The sequence below is a fragment of the Rosa chinensis genome, chromosome 4 (assembly GCF_002994745.2).
Source record: "Rosa chinensis cultivar Old Blush chromosome 4, RchiOBHm-V2, whole genome shotgun sequence".
Classification (NCBI taxonomy): domain Eukaryota; kingdom Viridiplantae; phylum Streptophyta; class Magnoliopsida; order Rosales; family Rosaceae; genus Rosa; species Rosa chinensis.
This window is the reverse complement of record NC_037091.1, coordinates 33,618,227-33,639,691: the sequence shown is the minus strand read 5'-3', so window position 1 is coordinate 33,639,691 and position 21,465 is coordinate 33,618,227. Positions and strand designations below refer to the sequence as shown.

At 38.6% G+C, this 21,465-nt stretch overlaps 1 pseudogene; it reads left to right on the top strand.

Moving 5' to 3' along the window:
- Positions 1–945: 945 nt before the first annotated feature.
- Positions 946–20,933, top strand: LOC121052834 (annotated as a pseudogene).
- The last annotated feature ends 532 nt before the right edge of the window (positions 20,934–21,465 follow it).

Below are 21,465 nucleotides of genomic sequence, written 5' to 3'. Positions count from 1 at the left end.
AGCTGCACCCAAGGTCCGACCTAATTTCTGGGTATGTTTGCTCCGAGTCGGTGCCCAGAGCATTTCTAAGTGCCCAAATCATTTTTTTTTTTTTTTTTTTGTAAACTGTAGGCAGAAAACAGAGAAGGGAAGAAATTTTTTTTTTATTATTATCTTGCAATAAACCTCTCCGCCCCCATATGAGATCTCCGATGAACTCTTTGAGGACCTTCGGCAAGGTTTTCAAAGAAGTCCGGTGGGCGACGACCGGTGACTGAAATCCCGCCACCACTGACAGGAATTTGGTGACCGGTGACGGGAGTCCGACGAAGTCTCCTATGGCTTTTCTCTCTTCCATTCTCTCTCTCTCTCTCTCTCTCTCTCTCTCTCTCTATGCAACAAAGGGGTGAGGGCAAAATAGTCACACACAAAAAAAACTTAATTGGGTATTAGGGAAGACCTTATTAGAGTTTTCATGGATAAGTCAGAAGAAAAATAAGTGGGTGGTGTAAGGGGAGAAAATCTTTACAATTAGGGTAAATGCTCAAAATCCCTTATTCTTATAATTGCACGAGGAATATTGTCTGTTCTGTCTTAAAAATAAGAAAAAAGATAAAATTAGTGTAGAGAATTAAATAATTGTAAAGTTAAAATAATCATCTTTTTGTATGTTAAAGAGGATGCAACTAAGTGCATGCATGTCACTTTTGGAGTTTAGACAAATTATATGATAGTCTTTAGCTCTGCTTTAAAAATTCATCTGAGCGTCCGCTTAGACCTCGTCTAGGCGCTAGGTGATGGCTTAGCTGTCTCGATTAGTCCGGACAACACCTAGGTGGGACGGGTTTGTTGTCATATGAGATGTATGATTGATATGTGGTAGAAGGATCAATGTCTGCTAATGTGCAGGTGCATGTGTATGAGTATTTTGTTGGTATTCATGCCTTCTGATGTTTGTGCAATCGGTGTGGTGCCGCACAATCTGGTGATATAGGCTCATCTGATGAAGAAGCACTTGATGGAATACTTGGCTTTGGGAAGTCCAATTGATCCATAATTTCACAGCCAGCTTCATCAGGAAAAGTGAAGAAGACGTTTGCTCACTGCTTAGATGGAAAGAATGGATGCGGTATCTTTGCTATTGGGCGTGTTGTGCGGCCGAAAGTTAATATGACTCCATTGGTACCAAATCAGCATGTGATATTTTTCATTATACTATAGTATTATGTGTTTATTCATTTTGTTAGATATAACATGCTATTTTCTAAAAGATATGTTTTCTTTATGATTAAGTGGTCTTTCTTTCTTTTCTTTGCATGATAGATATAAGCTTCAGTACGTATATGCTATCACAGAAAAAGTTAAACAAATGAAGTGTGTTATGTATTCTAGTTCTAGTAACCAGTCCTTTTTGAAGGCCGTACTTTAGTGTGTCAGTTTATCATGAAGCGAACGGAACATGAGGATATTATGAGCGAGCATTGAGCACAGAGTAGCTGTACTTATATGGACTGGTTCCCATGAGTCTGTGAGAGCAAGAAAGTGATTTTAAATAAAATGGATCATGCAATTTTTTTATTGAAATGTTTAAAAAAAAAAAAAAAAAAAAAAATCGTATGAAGTTCACACCCCTCTTTATCTTCAAAGATAGGATGTCCTAACCATCCAACTGCAATTCCCTAAAGGTGGCTTATGTAATATTAGTATTAAAGAATTATGACAAACAGCCGATTATAATTCTAAAGAACTTCCTATGAAATATCTTTACATATTTGGAGACTAGATGGTTGAAAAATGGGTGTCATTCCAGGGAGCTCATGTTGATTCAGTTGGTCTTGAATAGCCTCCTACTTATTTCATTTCTTTTTGATTGCCAAAGTTTCTAGTAGCATTCAAAAGTAACGAGGATTTTTCTATAAGAAGGTAGTAGCTAGTGACGAAAGGAAAGTTCATGTAATACATTGTCAAAGGCCAAATATGAGAGGGTTACTCATTGGTAGCTTTTTGTATTCCCATTAGCCATTCCTAGCTGTCTAAAAAATGAGTTAAGGATCTGTTGGGTAAATGGTTGCGCAATTCTCTCTAGAACTCCCCGTGGTATGCTTTACTAGGTTTGAAATGGTGTTGCATTGTTTTTCAACTCCTCACTCTGTGGCTGTTGCTTTTCAGGCCACACTACAATGTCAATATGAAGGCAGTTCAAGTTGGCCGTGCTTTTCTAAATATTTCTATAGATGTATTTGAAGCGGGAGATAGAAAAGGGACTATAACTGACAGCGGTACAACTTTGGCCTATCTTCCAGACGTTGTGTACGAGCCCTTTAGTAAGTAAGGTATGTGATGTATTAAACTTCTTTCTTTTGATGATTATTGTAAAAAGTTTTCCATTATATAATTCTTTAGAGCATCAGCAGTGGAGACTCATTTTTTAGATCAAATTTGGGTCCAAATAAGCTGGAATAGTGATTTAAGTCCATCTGAATAGTATACAAAAAGACTTACTTTTATTAGGTGTTGTAGTGGTGCAGGACTTATTTTTGGACCCATATTTTAGACTCATATTTTAGAATTGGCATGATTGAATTAATTAATTGTGCACCATTGGATTGAAGAAGCAACAAATCTGGGCCACCCATTTTAATATCATATAGCCGTTAAGAATGATGGTGTGTGATGGTGGTTCCCACGTCATAAGCTTCGGAACACAAATAAGTGGGATTTTCAGATTTTGTTTCCCATGTGGTGGGTCCCACAATTTATGAGTCCATATGGATTTGAGTCCTTCCTTGCACCAAATCTGCTCCAAAATTTAAGTCTTCGGGAGTTATGAATTCAATTCTCTCCAACCCACTGCAGCACAATTCCAAACTTTTAGACCCAAATTTTCATTTTGGACCCAAAAATAGGTCCCCACTGCTGATGCTCTTAGTATCTCTTTATCACTATTAATAGAAATATTATCTTGTTTATAGATCTTCCCTTAGCAGCCTGATTTGAAAATTCACACTCTTCATGGCGAGTATACATGCTTTGAGTACTCGGGAAGGTATTATCTCCGTGCCACTGATATTTCTGTTAGGAGAAGATAGCAGATAAGTGCATTCTCGTGTGTTAAAAAAAATAATAATAATTTTTTTTTTTTTTTTTAGGGAAAAGACGACCGAATTGTATTACTCAATCAAAGAGTACAATGAGAAGCCACAAAGCTTTAATAACAGGAGGGACAACCCCACTCCATGAAAGATTAAAGAAGAATGTAAACCTAGTTTAGCTAGATTATGGGCAGCCATATTAGCTTCACGATACACATGTCTCAAGGAAGAACCCACCAACATCCCAAGAGAAAAGTTGATGTCCTCAAGTTGATGTCCCCACTGCTGATGCTCTTAGTATCTCTTTATCACTATTAATAGAAATATTATCTTGTTTATAGATCTTCCCTTAGTAGCCTGATTTGAAAATTCACACTCTTCATGGCGAGTATACATGCTTTGAGTACTCGGGAAGGTATTATCTCCGTGCCACTGATATTTCTGTTAGGAGAAGATAGCAGATAAGTGCATTCTCGTGTGTTCAAAAAAATAATAATAAATTTTTTTTTTTTTTTTAGGGAAAAGACGACCGAATTGTATTACTCAATCAAAGAGTACAATGAGAAGCCACAAAGCTTTAATAACAGGAGGGACAACCCCACTCCATGAAAGATTAAAGAAGAATGTAAACCTAGTTTAGCTAGATTATGGGCAGCCATATTAGCTTCACGATACACATGTCTCAAGGAAGAACCCACCAACATCCCAAGAGAAAAGTTGATGTCCTCAATAATACGACCCAAGGATGAAGTCCCCCCCAGCCTCAATAGCATAAACTAAACTCTGACAATCTGTCTCAACCATAATAGGAGAAAGATGATATTGTACTGTCAGAGAAGAAGCAGCCCTACAAGCCATGGCCTCAACAATATCTGGAGAGGCAACAGAGTTGACCTTTAAACAAATTCCACCAACAATATGCCCCATAGCAGCACGAAGAACCACTCCTACTCTACCAGATTTGGAGGAGGAATCAAAGGCTCCATCACAGTTGGCCTTAAGCTAGCCGGAAGGAGGCGGTGACCAAACTGCCCCACCCCTCAAGACAGTACTACGAGGTGTAGCCAAAGTAGATTGAAACAACATGTCAAATGATCTAATCTGAAACTGTAAGTGAGTCCAAGAGACAAACTGATTTGACCACACTCTCAGATTGCGCTCTTTCCAAACAAACCATCCAACTATAAGCAATAGAGCCACATTCTTTTTAGATAGGATATCAAAACAAGAGGCCAACCAAGTAGTAATTGACGTACTTTCATTAAAATCAATCTGTAACACCCCATGTAGCTCCGGAAAAAGAGAGAGCAAATCCTGAACAAACTAGCAATCCCTTGTGATATGATTAATAGATTCATCATGATCATTACAAAACCAACAACCATCCTGAACAAAAACCCATTTAGTACACAACAAAGCAGCTGTTGGTAGGATAGAAGAGCATACTTTCCACCAATGAACTTTAACCTTGCTTGGTATTTGAGCAAACCAAATCTGTTTCCAAAAAGAAGAAAGATTCTCCAAACTAGTAGCAACTTCTCCATAGTTATGAAGCTCCTCAAAAGCTAACACATAAGCACTCTTGGTAGAAAATCTACCTTTCTTATCATAATGCCAGATAAGACGATCAGGGACAGCCCTCTTACTAAGAGGCATAGATAAAATCAAATCAACATCATCAGCCACAAAATATTGATTAATACAAGCCAGATTCCAAGAAAAACCCGGGAGTAACAAATTAGAAACTCTCTCCGGCCCATTCTCATGCCGAATAATAGGGAGAAAAGAAGAAGGTCTCGGAATCCACGGATCCTCCCAAATCCTTACTTGCAGACCATTCCCCACTTGCCACCGAACAGCCCTCCTCAGAATGTGTTTAGATGCATGGATACCCCTCCAGCATGCAGAGGGAGATAAAGAAAGCCCACTAGACCAGAAATCTCCATCTAGGAAGTACTTAACCTGATACAATCGAGCCAAAAGAGAACCCGGATTACGCACTAACCTCCAACCCTACTTAGCCAAGAGGGCCAAGTTATTATTAATCACGTCTTGAGTGTTTGATTCCTTAGTTAACAGCTTGTATTGCATATGATACAAAATTCTAGACTAAATTGAGCGTAAAGACTAACTGGAATTTGATAACAGCAATTACTATACCCAGAAAAGAAACTTTGGCCATAAATGTTAAGAGATCATAGATGTAAATTTCATTTTGTTTGCATGTGAACAAATTTATATATGTTTAAGGAAAAGAGAATTGGGAGAATAGTTGTGTCTTTCATTGATAATAGGAGCCTCTATATATAAAAGATACAAGTACATAATCTTTTTTTTTGACCAAGTAATAATTTCATTTCTAAGCAAATTCAAATCAGAATGGCACAATACAAGTCCCCTATTGGGGTAATTAGGTATAATTTCATTTGAAACATTTCCACTCCTTTATTCAAAAGCCTAGCATAACAAAATCTACTCTAAACAGAAGATAATAGTGTACGAGAGCTTCTTATGCCAATGCGCTCAATTGCGGTGCACTAGAAAAAACTCTCATTACCTAGATGTATAGGAAAAACATTCATTCTGTAGGCTGGAAAACCAAAACATAACCTATAAACTATGATAACTAGGACATAGTAAATAGGCCAAATACAAGAGACGAAAATTGCCTGGGTCCAAAATACATAAATCCAAAATGTGAGGGCCTCATAGTAGTCCACATTGCAGTAGTAGTCTAACTCCAAAATCCAATTGCTGTAGCGCTAGGGCCCGGGCCCAGAACAGTCCAAAACCAACTAGGGCACCAAATTGAGTTTGCACCCAAGCTAGTTTGGGCCTCCATCTTGAATTGGGCCACCCAACCACTCTGGACACCCCTTCAGGAGAGGGCAGCCCCTCATCCTCGACCAATGCGATCTCTGCTGCCACCAGGACCGCTGCCCCATCAAGCCTCGCGGGACCTGCACACCCTTTGCGGTGGAAATTCAGAAACCATTTCGAACCATCGTCGTCCAAGCCACTGTCACATCTGACGATCCACTTCAACCCCAGTTCGTCACTAGCTTTCGATGTCAAAGTTGTAGCCAATCCCGTCGCGACGTCAGCAACTTTAAGTCGTCCTCTGCTTGGCCTGATTCGACCCCAATCAATTGAAAAATCCTTCTTTGCAATCTCACATTAGAAAGCATCAAGGCTCCCCAATGATTTTCCAGACTGGCTGTCAGTACTCGTAAGTCTGAGATTCTCGTCGTTTGGTGCACGGAAGATCGACTGAAAGGTGGTCAAAGTGAGTCAACATTGGATGATCTCGAGAAGGCATCGAGAGACAGCAAGAGAGGGGTTGTTTGGTGTTGGCGCCGACCACCTATGTTTGAAATCCCAAACCATGGCGGCTAGGGTTTGGGAGAAGCCAAAAGAGATTCCGCTTCATTTTTTACAAGTACATAATCTTTGAGTACAAGGAATCCTATTCTAATTAGAACTAGGAATCTAGAACAATCTTCTCCTATTATAACAAATTAACAATAGAAAGTAATCCTAGTTTGGTAAGGAACACATAATCCTGATATCCTTCAACACTCCCCCTTGTGTCGTCCAAATGTGATGTCATCGTGACAACACATTTGCCTCGTTAAAAACCTTGCTCGAGTAACAAAAATGGTGTGGGGAAAAAAAAAAACTCGAGGAGGAGAAAAAAAGTACAACACGCCCTTCACTCTTCGAGATCAAACATGTAGACATCATGCCTCCCCCTAATGTCGAGATCTCTTTACCTTTACTTGAATGAATAAAGTTCGAATCAAAATCGACACTTTATTTCAATGAAAGCCAATGATTACGTCGAAGTTTCTAAACCAAAATCTAATCCAAAATAATAATAATCAATACTCTACAAATGGTTATTACTCAATCCTTTCAGTAACTCCAATTAAGCATGACCAGGAAAGTAAGAGGAGATGTCGGTAGAGCAAAGGTCGCTTAAATACCACTTATCTCAAATATTCTCCTAGACATCACACTTAATTGGATGAGCCTAGTTGCGAAAGAGTTGTAACTAATGTCTTTGTTGATAGTTTCCAAAGTTTGGATTTAGATAGAAACAATGACGTTTAAATGGTCCAATTTTGATGCTTACAAACGCTCTTAGTCCGTAGCCTACGAATGCTCTTAGTTCGTAATATTTCGATGCTCACGCATTCTCTTAGTCCGCGGTTTACGAACACTCTTAGTTTGTATATAGCGTAAACTCCCCACGATTCTGCTTTGAGAATCGAACCCACATTACAAGAAAGGTGGGATGTAGAAGAAGGGAGGTTGCAAGTCCCCAAGAAAAAGAAGTGAAATTTAAAGTACAGAAAGCAGGAACTTTAATTGTAAAACTTACTGGGTGTTCTTGATGCTTGATTTTCTTGTTATTGTTCTAATTAGAGAACTAGGAATCTAGAACAATCTTCTCCTATTATAACAATAGAAAGTAATCCTAGTTTAATATGGCACACATAATCCTGATATTGATCCTTCAACAATATATAAACTTCTTGCTAGTTCATTGCAAAAGGTATCTATAGTTATATATAAAAATCATCAGACAATAGGTAACTCTTTCAGATGCTTCCGTGTATAATGTATTCAGTAAGTAAATGGTATTTTTTTAGTTTTGATATTGATGTTACATTACGCTTATTATGATTTTTGAGCTATACAATTTGTCACCTGAATTGCTTATTTCCAGCTTGATATATGTCTTTGTGATCTCTTCATTAGATGATACATTGATCTGCCGTACTACAAATTGATCAAGTATTATTTCAAATTGTGTAGTACAGGATGCTTTCCTGATATTTGTATGGTTTGCTTCTACTTGCAGTGTTGACGATGGATTTCCTGCAGTCACCTTTTATTTTGAAAATTCACTTTCTTTGAAGGTTTATCCACATGACTACTTGTTCCCCTCTGTAAGTATTAGGAACTGCAAACATTACTGTCCATTATCCATTCATATTTCTTATGGACCAAATTAGCACTTGATATATGTAGATCCTCCGGAAGAGTCTTAATTTTGAAAATTCACTTTATTGAAAGTTTATTTGTATTGGAATAAACACGTTGAAATGTGTCATGAAAATTAGAGAGGAAGAACAACTAAAGCACAAGAACACCGAACTTTTTTGTGTTGCACTTATGCCTGGGCTCGGGTCGAGTCGGGCCCGGATTTTCCCAGAACCAAGACCAAGCCCGAAGTAATCGGTCCGGGCCGGTTCAGTCTATTTAAGATGTGAGAACCGACAGGAGCCCAACCCGTTATGTTTAGTGTCGGCTTTTCGGGCTTTTCGGTCCGAAACCGTAGTGGGTAAGGTTAAAGACGACAGCAATCCCAAAGCCAAGCCACTGCTTCAGCTTCTTCATTTGAGCAGATCTGGCGGCTGCAGCAGCTGGAGCTTCTCCGGCGACTTTCAACTGGTTTCGGCGATTGCACTCTCAGAAGGGTCAAGTCTCAAAGAGAAAGCAAGCCCAAACATTCATCATTATCAGTAGCTTGCAACGGCGCCAATCTTTCCTAGGTCAGGAGCGCTGCCTCCTTCATCGAGGGCAAGGAAAGCAGGGAAGCTTGTTGTGATAGCATCAATAGAAGCCATTGGATGGAGAGAAGTCGAGAAGAAAGTGATAGCAGGAAACTAGGGAAGGAGGCTAGGGCGCTGTTGAAGACTAGGTTGAGAGGAAAACTCTCCTAGGGTTTTTTTTTAACTATCCTGCAATTATTCAAAATGGGCTATTATTTGATGCCGACATTTAAGGTTAAGTGTTGGGCTTAATGGGCATGGTACATGATGGTTATCTATAATAAAAGCATTAGAGCCTGGGATTTGATCATTTTCAGTGTTCCTTGTAGATTTGGTAATTTCAAATAAGCTAGTGTTGCATGATCTTGAAAATCAACTCATTGGATGGACCAAGTATAACTGTGAGCATCATGTTATTTTTGTTGTAAAACATAAAGTAAGAGAGTTTGGGAGAAGAGAGATATAACGTAGAGAATGGAATGTGTTTCTATTCATCTCACCATGAGGTTTATATAGGACTACCTTAGGTTTACAAAAGGTAACTATTCAACGATTACACCAATCACTCGTCTGATTACAAATCAATCAATCGCTAATTATATTCTGTTAATTGTTAGGTCCATAATTACCTACTAATTATTCCCCTAATCTTGTACTTTTGCTTAACCTTTGTGTTTATTTATATATATTTATTATGTTTTCCTTGTCATGCTAGGAAATGATGGAGAAGCTTGGAAATGCACTAAAAAGTCAACTTTAGCACATTTTCCTACTCCAGGTAGGAGAAACCGAGCTAGGCAAAGAAGGAGAAGTGGAAGACTGACCAAATGAACTTCAAATGAGTTGAAACTTTCCAGATCCATTCTAGACATCCTAAGGATCATTTCTTATGAAGAGTTCAAGAGCTAGTTCGGAGTGGAAAGCTTTCAAAAGATAGGCACAATTTTCCAACTAAAAGACAAAAACTGCAAAACCGGACCTGTACGGATTCCGGCAGAATTTCCGGCCAAACCAAGGAGAACTAAGCTCTGAAATTTTACCTGGATGATCTACACTCATGGACGAACATTTTGTATGAAGAAGTCAAAGGCCAATTCCGAACTCTCGGTGGAGATTCAATTGAAGGAAGAAAGGAGACGAAAGTGCGCAAAGGGACAAAAAATGGGTCAACGGTGGTCAACGCAGGATTCCGGACATTTCCGGCTGAGTTGGCCGACCAAGAACAGTTGTGGAGGACAAGGAAGAGCTGACTAGGGCTAGAAACTTTGGGTGGGAAGACTTTAGGTTTAGGTTATTTTGAAATTCAAAATTTGCAAGATGACAAATGATCTCATTCTTACACCTTACACCTTTGTCTCATATTTATTACCTTGTTCCCTCACACAATTACCCTTCTACCCTTACTTTTTCTTCTCCACCAAAATATCTATGGGCTTTCTAGGTCATTTCTATGTAGAGTCAAAAATTAGATCCACATTTTGTGCTTACACATTTGTCAATCACATCTCACCATTGATTCCTTTTGATCTCCACCCTTGATTTGAATTGCCTTGGCCTTTAAATAGTCCATTCTCTCTCCCCAAAACCGTTCACCCTTTTAGTCTCTCACTTTGCAACATCAAAATCTCTCTTTTCTCTAGTTCTAGCATAGTTTCTCTCTAGTTTTTCATAGCTAGTTCATAGTTCTTTGATTTTGTGTAAGAGAGAGGTGTGTAGCCACTTGGGTTTCACCAAAACCGAAGTTTCTACACACTTTGATCAATCACTTCTCTTGATTCTCACACATTCAAGCCTTGTTCTTACCTTGTTCTTGAGATTTTGTGGAATTGTATAGTGATTTGGGTTCTAGAAACCGAAATCCCTATACTTTGAAGCATTTCTCTTCTCATATAGCATCTAGGAGACAAGGGAGCCATCTTGTGCTTTTGGTTTGGCTCCAAAAAGAGTCAAACCCGTGGGTATATCACTTGTTCTCCACTCTTTGCTCTCTTTTATTTGTTATTTATGATGTTCATGGCTTGTAGTTGTGTAAATATGAGTTGTGAGTAGTTTAATTTGGGGCTAGGGCATAGCCTTAGCCAAACTTGTGCACAAAACAATGTAATCTTTATGCTCTTTGATGTTTATGCATGTTTTGAATCTTTTGGCTACTATACTTTAATGTGTCCTAAGTGTGTTCATAGATTTATCACCTAGAAGCATGCTTTAGGAAGTTAATGAATCGAAAACATGAACTTGATAAACTCTTGATTCCGTGAGCATATGTAGCTAAATAGGTGGTGACTTAGCTTATTCCTACGGGAAGAACTAAGTTGCTTGAATTTCTTACCTTGAAATTAAAGCATGATGTTGTGAGTTTAGGTTCCGGAAGAATTTAGGCTCATGGCACCATAGGCCATTTATAATCCGGAAGATTTGAATGGTATAAAGGTTGTGTAATTTAGCTTTGCTTTGGAAGAGATTGTTAAATTGCATGACTAGTTGGTTTCTTGGTAGCTTCATCAAAGCACTAAGGGGGAATTTATCAAAACATGTTGTTACATTAAATTTGGGTTACATTGTGTGCATGAGTAAGGCTAGGTGTGATGCCTAAGCCTCTATTTCTCTCTTATATCAAAATCTCTATTTTTATTTGCATACTTTATTTTTGTGTACTTTTAATTTGTTCGCATAAAAATTAAAATCAATCAAGCCGTTCACTACCATAATTGTTAATACCATCCTCATGATCTTTAGCTTCCAAAGGGCTAAGGTTGTGACTTTGTAAAAAGGTAGATTGCATAATTTTTCTAGGCTTTCTTGCGGTAATCTAGCTAGGGTGGAGTTTCCCTCAATCCCTTGGATACGATACTCTACACTTTCCCTTACTAAAACTTGACCTTCTACACTTGGAAGTAAGGAACATCATACACAAATTTGCACACACTTTCATACTCAATGATGTCTCCAACATTAATCACCAATCAATCCTAATTGGCGTATATCACGCAACACTAATTGCTATTACATGAATAGCCACATTAATATTTATAACACTCCCCCTTGGATATTCCATGTCAACAGTGTTGCCCCTGCTGTGCGCTTCTAAGTTGCCTCGTCAAAAACCTTGCCAAGTAATAAAAACCCTGTGGGAAAAAACAACCTTGGTCGAAGGAGAAAAAGAGCACAACGCGCATGAATGTGGAGTAGACGTATCAGAACTTCAGAGATGGGTGAAGTTCTCATCGGGATCATAAGTAGGTAGTATGTCGACAAGAGGGATGCATTAGAGTTGCTGCACCAAAACCTTGCTAAGTAAACCCAGTGGGAGAAACCCGTGGTCGAAGGGAAAAGTGAGCAAATGCGTATGTGTCGAATATCAAAGCATCTTCAGGATATAGTATAAGTGGGATGACCATGCTAAAGATGTGCCTCGTTAAAACCTTGCCAGGTAACAAAACCCAGTGGGACAAAATAACCCTGGACGAAGGATAAAAAGAGTACACGATAGTCAAATGGGTATTCTTCGGGATACTTCCCCTGATTTCAACTCCCCCTGAAAATTATATACTAGGTAAAACTAATACCTTGAACATGCTTCGTGAAGAGCTAGACTCTCAGCATAATTTGAAAAGGTAGCAATAAAGTTTGTTTCATATACCTCCAAGATATTATTATATACCCAATAGTAAAGACATAACTAGTTTAGGAACAAGCCTTGTATGGGTTTACATTAATAACCCGTGTTAGCATATCTAACAAGGCATACATCATTCCGAGGATCAAAGAGGGTTTGATCCATTCCCTGATGCGTAGGGATAGAATAAGCCTATTTCTGTCATACATTTGAAGTAGCGAAAATTGTCTTTTATGCTATTTACTGAGGCGGCGTGTTGGCACAGAGCTATATCTAGCTTACAAGTTCACATCGAATGAGATTTCCTGTCTAGGGCATTGAGCCAAGTACAATAATACGCCTATTGCACTTAGATATGAGACTTTTGGCACCAATATCTCTTCGTTATCATCTGTAGGACAATACGGGTCTCTCTAGACTTCGGACGACCATGGGTGTGCTTGAAGACTTCGCTTTATCCTCATTAAAGCGTCTTAACATCTTCTAGATGTAATCTGATTGATGGACCAAAATTTCATCTGCACTGTGCTCGGGCTCCAGGTCGAGACAATAATTTGTTCTCCCAAGGCCTTTCATCTCAAATTCAGACTTCAGGTGTTTTGTGGTTTCCTTGATCTCTTCAGGAGTATCAAACAAATTCATGTCTTTGACATAGACAGCCACAATTGGAAACCCAGAACTTGTTTCCTTAATAAACATGCATGGGCATAGTTTATTATTCATATATCCCACCCCGATCAAATATTCACTTAGACGGTTATACCAACTCCGTCTGGATTGTTTCAATCTATAAAGTGAACGTCTCTAACGAATGGAGAGCATGTTTCGCTGTCTAGAACTATTTGCATCGGGTATCATAAGTTCTTCAGGAACTTTCATGTATATCTCTGTATTATGATCCCCATAGAGTTAAGTTGTGACCATATTCATAAGCTGCATATTCAGTTTTTTTTTTGGAAACTTCCAAACTGATAAGGTAGCTGAGTGTTATAACGTCCGTTACGGGAAAATATGTCTCCTTGTAATCAATCACAGGGCATTAACGAAATCCTTGCGCCACTAGACGAGTCTTGTGTATCACAATCTCATTTTTCTCATTATGATTCCTTACAAATACCCATTTAAAATCTACAAGTTTAACATGGGGAGGTGTAGGAACAACAGGCCCAAACACCTTTCTCTTTGTCAAGGAATCTAATACGACCTAGATTTCTTCTTTCCATTTTAGCCAGTCATTTCTTCGTTAACATTCATCAACGGAGCAAGGTTCGATTTCATCGCTTTTTATAGTTTCAGTGGCCACCGCAAATACAAACACATCATCAATGATAATCTCATTCCAATTCCAAATCTCACTAAATTTACAGAGATTTCTCTATTCTCGGGAGTGGGTTCAAATGTTGGAGCATCCCCCAACGTCGTCTCATCTAGGACAGACCCATAATCCGGATTTATCTCGTGAGATTAATCGGTTTGAGATTGCGATGTCAAAAGGATTTGTTTGTGCCAAGTTTACCCTCTTCCGGGGATAAGAATCCTTTGAACCTAATGGTCTACCTTGCTTCTGGGCAGGGACATATGACTGGTTAGCCACCATGGTCGTACCTCGTCCATCTGAGATGACACGTAGGGCTAGCATTTTCAACCGAGACAAACCAACCAACCGAATCCGAGCCGAACCAAAGAAGTTGGTAACCGACATTGTTGGTAACCGAACTCTTGGTACGGTTCAACCGTACCGACTCCACACATATGGTACGGTAATGGTTTCAATTTTCATATATACACGGTATACCGTACCGTACCGAACTCATGTATAATACCCATATTTTTTTTAGTTTTTTATTCTTCAGTCTTCTTCTTTTTTGGACTCTTCTTCTCTCCTCTCTTCTCTTTCTTCTTTCTTCTTTTTCTTTCTTTTCACATCTCTTCTGTCTCTCTTCTTATCTTTTTCTTCTTAGTTTTTTATTCTTCTCTCCTTTTTGGACTCTTCTTCTCTTTCTTCTTTCTTCTTTCTTCTTTTTCTTTCTTTTCCCCTCTCTTCTATCTCTCTTTTTCCTCTTCTTTCCCGTCTCTTTCGTTTCTTATCTTCTTCTTCTTGAAAAATAGCAACCTGTAAATTGCTTCTCTCACCTCAGTCTCTCTCTCGAATCCGAGCTCATCAGTCCTCAAACTTCGTTGTTGTCACTCCAACTGTCGTCGGACGGGCTCTGGCCGTAAGCGACGATGGTAGATGGGAGGAGGAAGGAGAGTTCAGGGGCGCTGAGGGGTGGATTTTCGGGTCTTGCAGAGCTAAAGGGGTTGGGATTTGGATCTTGGTTGCTGGTTTGGGGTCGGAGGAGGTTGAAATAGATCTTTGTTGTGATGACCAAGCCTCGACGAGCAGCAGTGGTTGGATCTTTGTTGTTGTTGGCTAGGGATAGTTTCCTTGTGCTAGTCCGACAGTGGTGGGCCGACAGAGGAGTCGGCGCGATCTGGGCGGTGGTGGAGGGATGGCAGAGGTGGTGGTGTTGGGTTGGGGTTGACTCTACAACATCTGGGCTTGCCTTGCCTAGCGGGCTCAATTCTTGGGCTCTGGCCGGAATGTGGCCTAATTATAAACTTGGTTTGAGGCCCAGCCAACCGATACCAACCGAGTCTCTCAGTATACCAAGATGTTGGTATACCGACTTTTGTTGCTAGTAATGGGAGGAGATTTTACATACCAAACTAGTCCTGTACGGTAGGTGGTTTTGGGCTTGCAGCTCCGGTACATAACCGAACCCACCCCTAATGACACGTCCTACGGGGATGTCTATCCTTGCAGGCACATTTGCAGCAGGTATATGTGATCTCGTCACTTTAGCTAGATCAGAGAAAGTGTCTGGCATATTGTATTCTATACTCTATAGATCTAGAATTGTCCGCACTTCAGTATTTTCATACGGTTCGGGGATCAAGATGAGACATAGTGGGGACATTTCATGTTAATTCACGCCATTCATCAGGAACGGTGACGTTCTTATCTCCCCCTAACGACGGGAAGACTATTTCATCAAAGTGACAATCCTCAAATCTAGCGGTAAAGAGATTGCCTATCAAGGGCTCTAAACAGCACAAAATGGATGGGATTCATAATCGACATAGATGCCCATCCTTTGTTGAGGACCCAATTTTGTACGCTGTGGCGGCACAATTGGCACGAGAACTGCCACCCAAATGCGTGTAAGTGCAAAACTTCAGGTTCGTACCCAGTCACTAGCTATAACACGGAGTAAGGTTAGGTAGCAGTGGGCCTCAACCGGACCAACATAGCTGCATGCAAGATTGCATAGCCCCATGCAGAAAATAGAAGCTTGGTGTGCATTACCAAGATTCTATTTGCAAGACCATCTTGGGTGTGAACATAAAGAACTAAATGTTCAGCATCAATCCCAAGGGATATGCAATAATCATCGAAAAACTTTGTTGGAAACTCTCCGACATTATCAAGTCTTATGGACTTTACGGGATAATCCGAGTGGTGTGCCCTCAATTTCTTGATCTGGGCGAGAGTTTAGCAAAAGCAGTATTTTCTTATGGACAATAGTGTAACATGTAATCACTTTGTCGATGCATCAACCAAAACCAATAATATTTAACTGGTTTGCATGGCGGTTGGATATGTCCACAAATTTCCCTTGCATTATGTGCAGAAAAAAGATAGCGTATACACTAGTCTTTGCATATGATGGTCTAGTATTTCAACATTCTTAACGAGCAAGAGCTTGGCATAATGTGTCACAAAACACAAGACCCTTATTCAGAAGGGGATGCCTGTGTGATTAGTTGAGGATACGGCGCATCATATTTTGACCTGGGTGTTTCAAACGGTAATGTCATAACAAGTAGTTGCTCAAATCAGTTAGCTTCTAGCTAACAGATTTTAATTTCTTCAATGTACACTTCTGGCCGCACACCTGAAGGTTATGCAAAGATATTCCACTCCTTTTTCTCAGTGGTTTCAACATGATAACAGTTGGTTCGAATATCCTTAATACTCAATAACGTTCTTCTGGAACGTGGAGAACATAAGGCCTCATTAATGGTAAGTTCAATACCATTGGACAACATAAAGTGGGCTTTTCCATAGCCCTCTAGCAGGTTGGATTAACCTAATACGGTTGTCACAGAGGTATGAATAGGTAATAAGTTTGGAAAATATCTCCGATCTGGGAGTATGGTGTGTGCAATAACCCTATTAGCCAGACAACAAACTTCCCCACAGAATATGCCTATTCATTTATTTAATTCAACATATCACATGTATAAATAAGTTTATTGAATTAAATATATTCGAACATAACCATATTTTCATAATCCAAAATAATTGGAAACATAAATCACCACAAAATAATCTGAAAAATTAAACATCATTCATAAAGATGAAGTAAATATGGCACAATGGACAATCATATCCATGTCTTTGAGTTTCAATTCTCGATATGTCCAATAGTTGCTTAGAAGTCCATGATCTCTAGTGTGGTATCCATAGGAATTGACCCTTCGACAAAGTGTGCTTCGAGACCAGTGGTTAATTTTCCACATTTACAATGTGTGCTTCAAGACCAGTGGTTAATTTTCCACATTGATAGCAAAGATCATGTTGATTCTGGCAATGACGGGCCAGACCAGTGTTCCTTTCAACTCGGCCTTATTGAGTTAGGGCATCACGGTTTCCACCACGTGGAGCCGGATTACGTGCGCCTTGGCCACTTGGCTGACGATCATATGGGCTATTTTTGTTCTACTAATCATGTCTTGCTTCAGGCAAGAAAATGGTCATTTGATGGTTAAAGCGCTCTTCCAGAGCGACCCAAAGAGTCTGTGGATCCTCTTCATCAGATACTCAACTTGGAGTGTTCTCTCCATATGTTTCTTTTTTTTTTTTAATTTATGGCACTCGCCTTAAAAGCCTCAGTGACGTCATTGTCAGCATTGATTCTTGATCTCATCTTCTTTGCAGATGAATTTTCACAACTTGAGTCCACTTTAGATAGTTTCTTCCGGAAACCTCCAAAGCAACAAAGTCAAGCTTGTTGAGTTGTTGAGATTTGACATTCTTACAGGAAAGGAACAAATAATCGTAGCGCTTTGGGTAATATCGTCCATAAGCAACTAATAGGAACTTCAGGTTCTATAACATGGTATGAAAAATCGGATTAGACATGTAAAATCTACTGGTTTTATCATGTGTGGTGAATTTATGAAGGAAACTTCAAGTTTCTTAAATGGCATTACTGAAACTACATTTCGATTTATGTATGAACTATTAGTTCATTTATGAACTTCTAGTTCATTAGGTACATGCATTTTTTAAACATATATTCTAGTGCAAAAACTTAGACAAATAACAAAATAATATTGAATAGAGCAAATTGAAATAATATCTCACAAATTGGATAAATGGAAATCACAAATCAATTGATGACATCACACATAAATATGGTGAATCTATTTACAACAGTCATAATGTCAAAGTTGTTAGCGTGCCTTGTTGACATACATATTAACCGGGTTCGAACCCCAGTATAGTCAAATCATTTTTCCTTTCATTTGATTCTACTGGACCAAAGAATGAGTGGGCATGATAGTGAAGCCTACAAGGCTTAGTCTGTGAGCTCGTGACCCGGGAGTTCATGTGCGAGTCAAAGGGTGTGTGAGGCCTGCTGGGCTGCTAGGTCCCACAGAGGGAGAGTGGGTCTGTTGGGCTCAGACTGGTTTGCCAAGGAATGAAATGTTACTAGTCGACTCTTTCGGTAACTCCAACTGAATACGACCAGGTAAGGAATGATGAGGTTTAGGTGGAGCAAGGCTCACTTAAGTACACAGCCTCATCTGAACCATACCTAGACATCATATCCAACTGGATGAGCCTAGCTGGAGAAGATTCATAACCATTGCCATGACAACACATGGCGAGCTTCTGTGCTAGCCTTGCAACTTGGGCCTGAGGTTCTGGCTTGGGTTTGTTGTTTGGGCTTGATTTGAGTTTCTGACTCAGCCTCATTTAATATTCACCATTAACTATCAACATAAATAAATTCAATACGTTACTAAATCATTAAGTTACATAACGGAAATAACTTAATACAAAAATTATTTCCTTTCTTTTTTCTTTAAATGCTTCTGGCATTAACGCATCATGACATACCCCATAAGTACTACATAATCACTACAGCAATAAACTTAATGTACAGCATTAAGGAATTGTAATGAAGTAAATAAATATTGTAAAGCCATTATGATAATGAACTTAATGTACGGTATTAAGGGGTAATAATGAAGGAAGTAAATGTCATGAAATCATTATGGTGATCAGCGTAATAATTCAGCCCATGCGGTGGCTAATTCTGGCAGCTACTGGCCACTCCGATGATTTGTGATGTCAAATTTTCCTTTTGCAATCTCAAAACATGAACAAATTTATATAAAAGATATATATGTATCAACCAAATAAATTAATAATGTAAATTTGGGGGTTCATGCATCATAGGAGATTTTTCTATATGTAATCAAGATAATAAGCATGAAATACAAAATTTGAAATAATAAACAAAACATGGTTCATGCTTCATGTTGATTTGTTCATATAATCAAGGCTTGAAAAAACATGAATTAAAATTAGAATTTAGAAAACATTACTCGATGCAGAATGGATGAATCTTTCACATGCAAGATAGTGATTTGGAATAGCAAGTTGAACGATCATCCTTCCTTTGTTGGCGTTTCACAATCTTAGAGATTTGGTTGACGATCCTCAATCTTGTCTCAGTGGTAGAACTATTCGTGCTGATAACGTGTTGTAAAACATAAAGTAAGAGAGTTTGAGAGAAGAGAGATATGACGTAGAGAATGGAATGTGTTTCTATTCATCTCAGCATGAGGTTTATATAGGACTACCTTAGGTATACAAAAGGTAGTTATTCAACGATTACACCAATCACTCGTCTGATTACAAATCAATCAATCGGTAATTATATTATGTTAATCACCAATCAATCCTAATTGGCGTATATCACGCAACAGTAATTGCTATTACATGAATAGCTACATTAATATTTACAACAATTTTCATTCTTTTATATCTTTATAATTTTTACCCCTGCAGCTTGATCTTAATGTAATATGAGATGTTATGTGGTCTGCTTTGTTGTCATCTGTTTGTGCTGCATTTCCTTATCACTTTAAGATTGCTGTTATTCTTCTATTTACAAGATCACTTTCATGTACATATTGCATGGATTTTTTATAATCTATATATATAAGATATATTGTATGAATTTTCCAATTGCTAAGCTTACCGAGCTTTCTTTCATGCTTGGTAGTTGGGTCCACTAAGCCACTGTCCATTACAAAAACTTCCGTCAGTTCTTGGTTAGCAGAGACAAAAGGTAAAACAATATGCTCAGTTCTCGAACTACGTAATGGATAACAATTGAGAATTAGGAAAATTCCTATTGCGTAAAGCAGACACATTTGTGGGCTTAACTCCTTGTAGGCCATTATTCTACTTTGGCAGTCCTAAACTCTGAAATCTGAATTATAAACCTTCGGTCTAGGAGAAGACTTGGGAGTGAAAGGTTACGAGTTTCATTCTGAATGGGACAAAAGTGCATTCTATTGAGAACTTGAGCCTGTAAATAAGAGAAGCAGCCTGGCATGTCTATAAAGGCGTTATTACATGCATCAAGGAGGAAATATCGCTCTTCCAGAAATTATATTACCTTCTTTTTGGAGGTAGGAGAGTTATTTAGTGTTTCTTTAATATATCCGTATCCTTTATTGTTTTCCAGGTACTTTTTAGCTGAAGTCTACATCCTAGGGTGTGGGCAACATGCAATGACTCCTATAGCATCTGCTTCTGATCCCCATAACTGAATCTTTATAGCCAATTCATCACTAGTCCTAACGCTAAAATTCCCCTTGATAGCCTACACGGCTACACCTCTATTTAGGCACGTATGAAATTAAGGGCAGACGGCAAAATAAGTAATCTGTCGCTCAGCTTTGCAATCTGATATAACAATTGGTGAAGCTGGCATTTTAGTTTTCTTTTATCATCTATATCTTATGTCATTGATTAATTAAATTCAGAAGTATTGCATCAATATTTGCCATATGCATTTTCTGTTTCTTTATTATTGTCATAATGTAATTCAATTTGGTGAAACTGAACTGGTGATTATAAGTGGTTGTCCATCTAACAACTAATGTAAAGTGACTCCGTTAAAAGGAAATATCTTGACCATTTGAGAGGAAAAGTAAATGGTTTATAGTTACCGGTTTCTTAACTAAAAATTAAATTTTGCCTCTTCAGTCTTCACTGAAGTTTGAGTTTTGTCTGCACTTCGGATTTACTGAGAAAATTTTAGAATATAAGTGGAATTTGTTATGTACTGTTGACAAAAATGAGTTGTTATCTGCTTGCTAATTGTAACTTTCCCGTGGATATTTTCAGGCTCATCAAGTATCAAAGTACAGGATGAACAGAGTGGAACAGTGCATTTAGTAGGTTCCCACTACATCTCTTCTTCTGCTTGCCATTTGAATCACCAATGGACTATAAACTTCTTCCTTACACTGCTGCTGTACAGTTTACTTTACTGAAATGGAACAACTAAAACATACTGACAGCCAGTTCAACTTATAGGAAATCAACATAGAGAAAATCTGAGAAGTATTGTCGAGATGGTGCATAGAGTAGTTTCATATTTGTGTACCTATATTCACTCCCAAGGTGAAAACAAAAGCTAGGATAGACTTCCGTATCTCTTGAAGCTTCACTATGGGATATATTTTTCTCCCCATTGTGAATTGATGGAAATATATGAAAGCTTATTAGCTTCAAAAGCTTTAGAATTAATTGTATATGGTTTCAAATCTTGAATTTTTTCTAGGCTTCGGTCTAGATAAGATTGTACATAAAATCCTTAGTATATATCCTTTTGTGGCTCCATTGGTTCAGGGTTGCACAGCATGTCCGTATCTAATGATAGAAATGTTTTACATTTAAAATATATATATTCATCATTGTTGATAAAAGTATTTTGATATGCGTTTTTAACTGACGCAACACCAAATTCAGAAAGGAGCTAAGAAACCCTAATGCTGTAAGTGTCACTAAAATGGTAGTGCGCAGCTAGAGGTTGTCTTCGATCAAATAAAAACAGCATTTAAAACAAAGTCGGTATGTGCA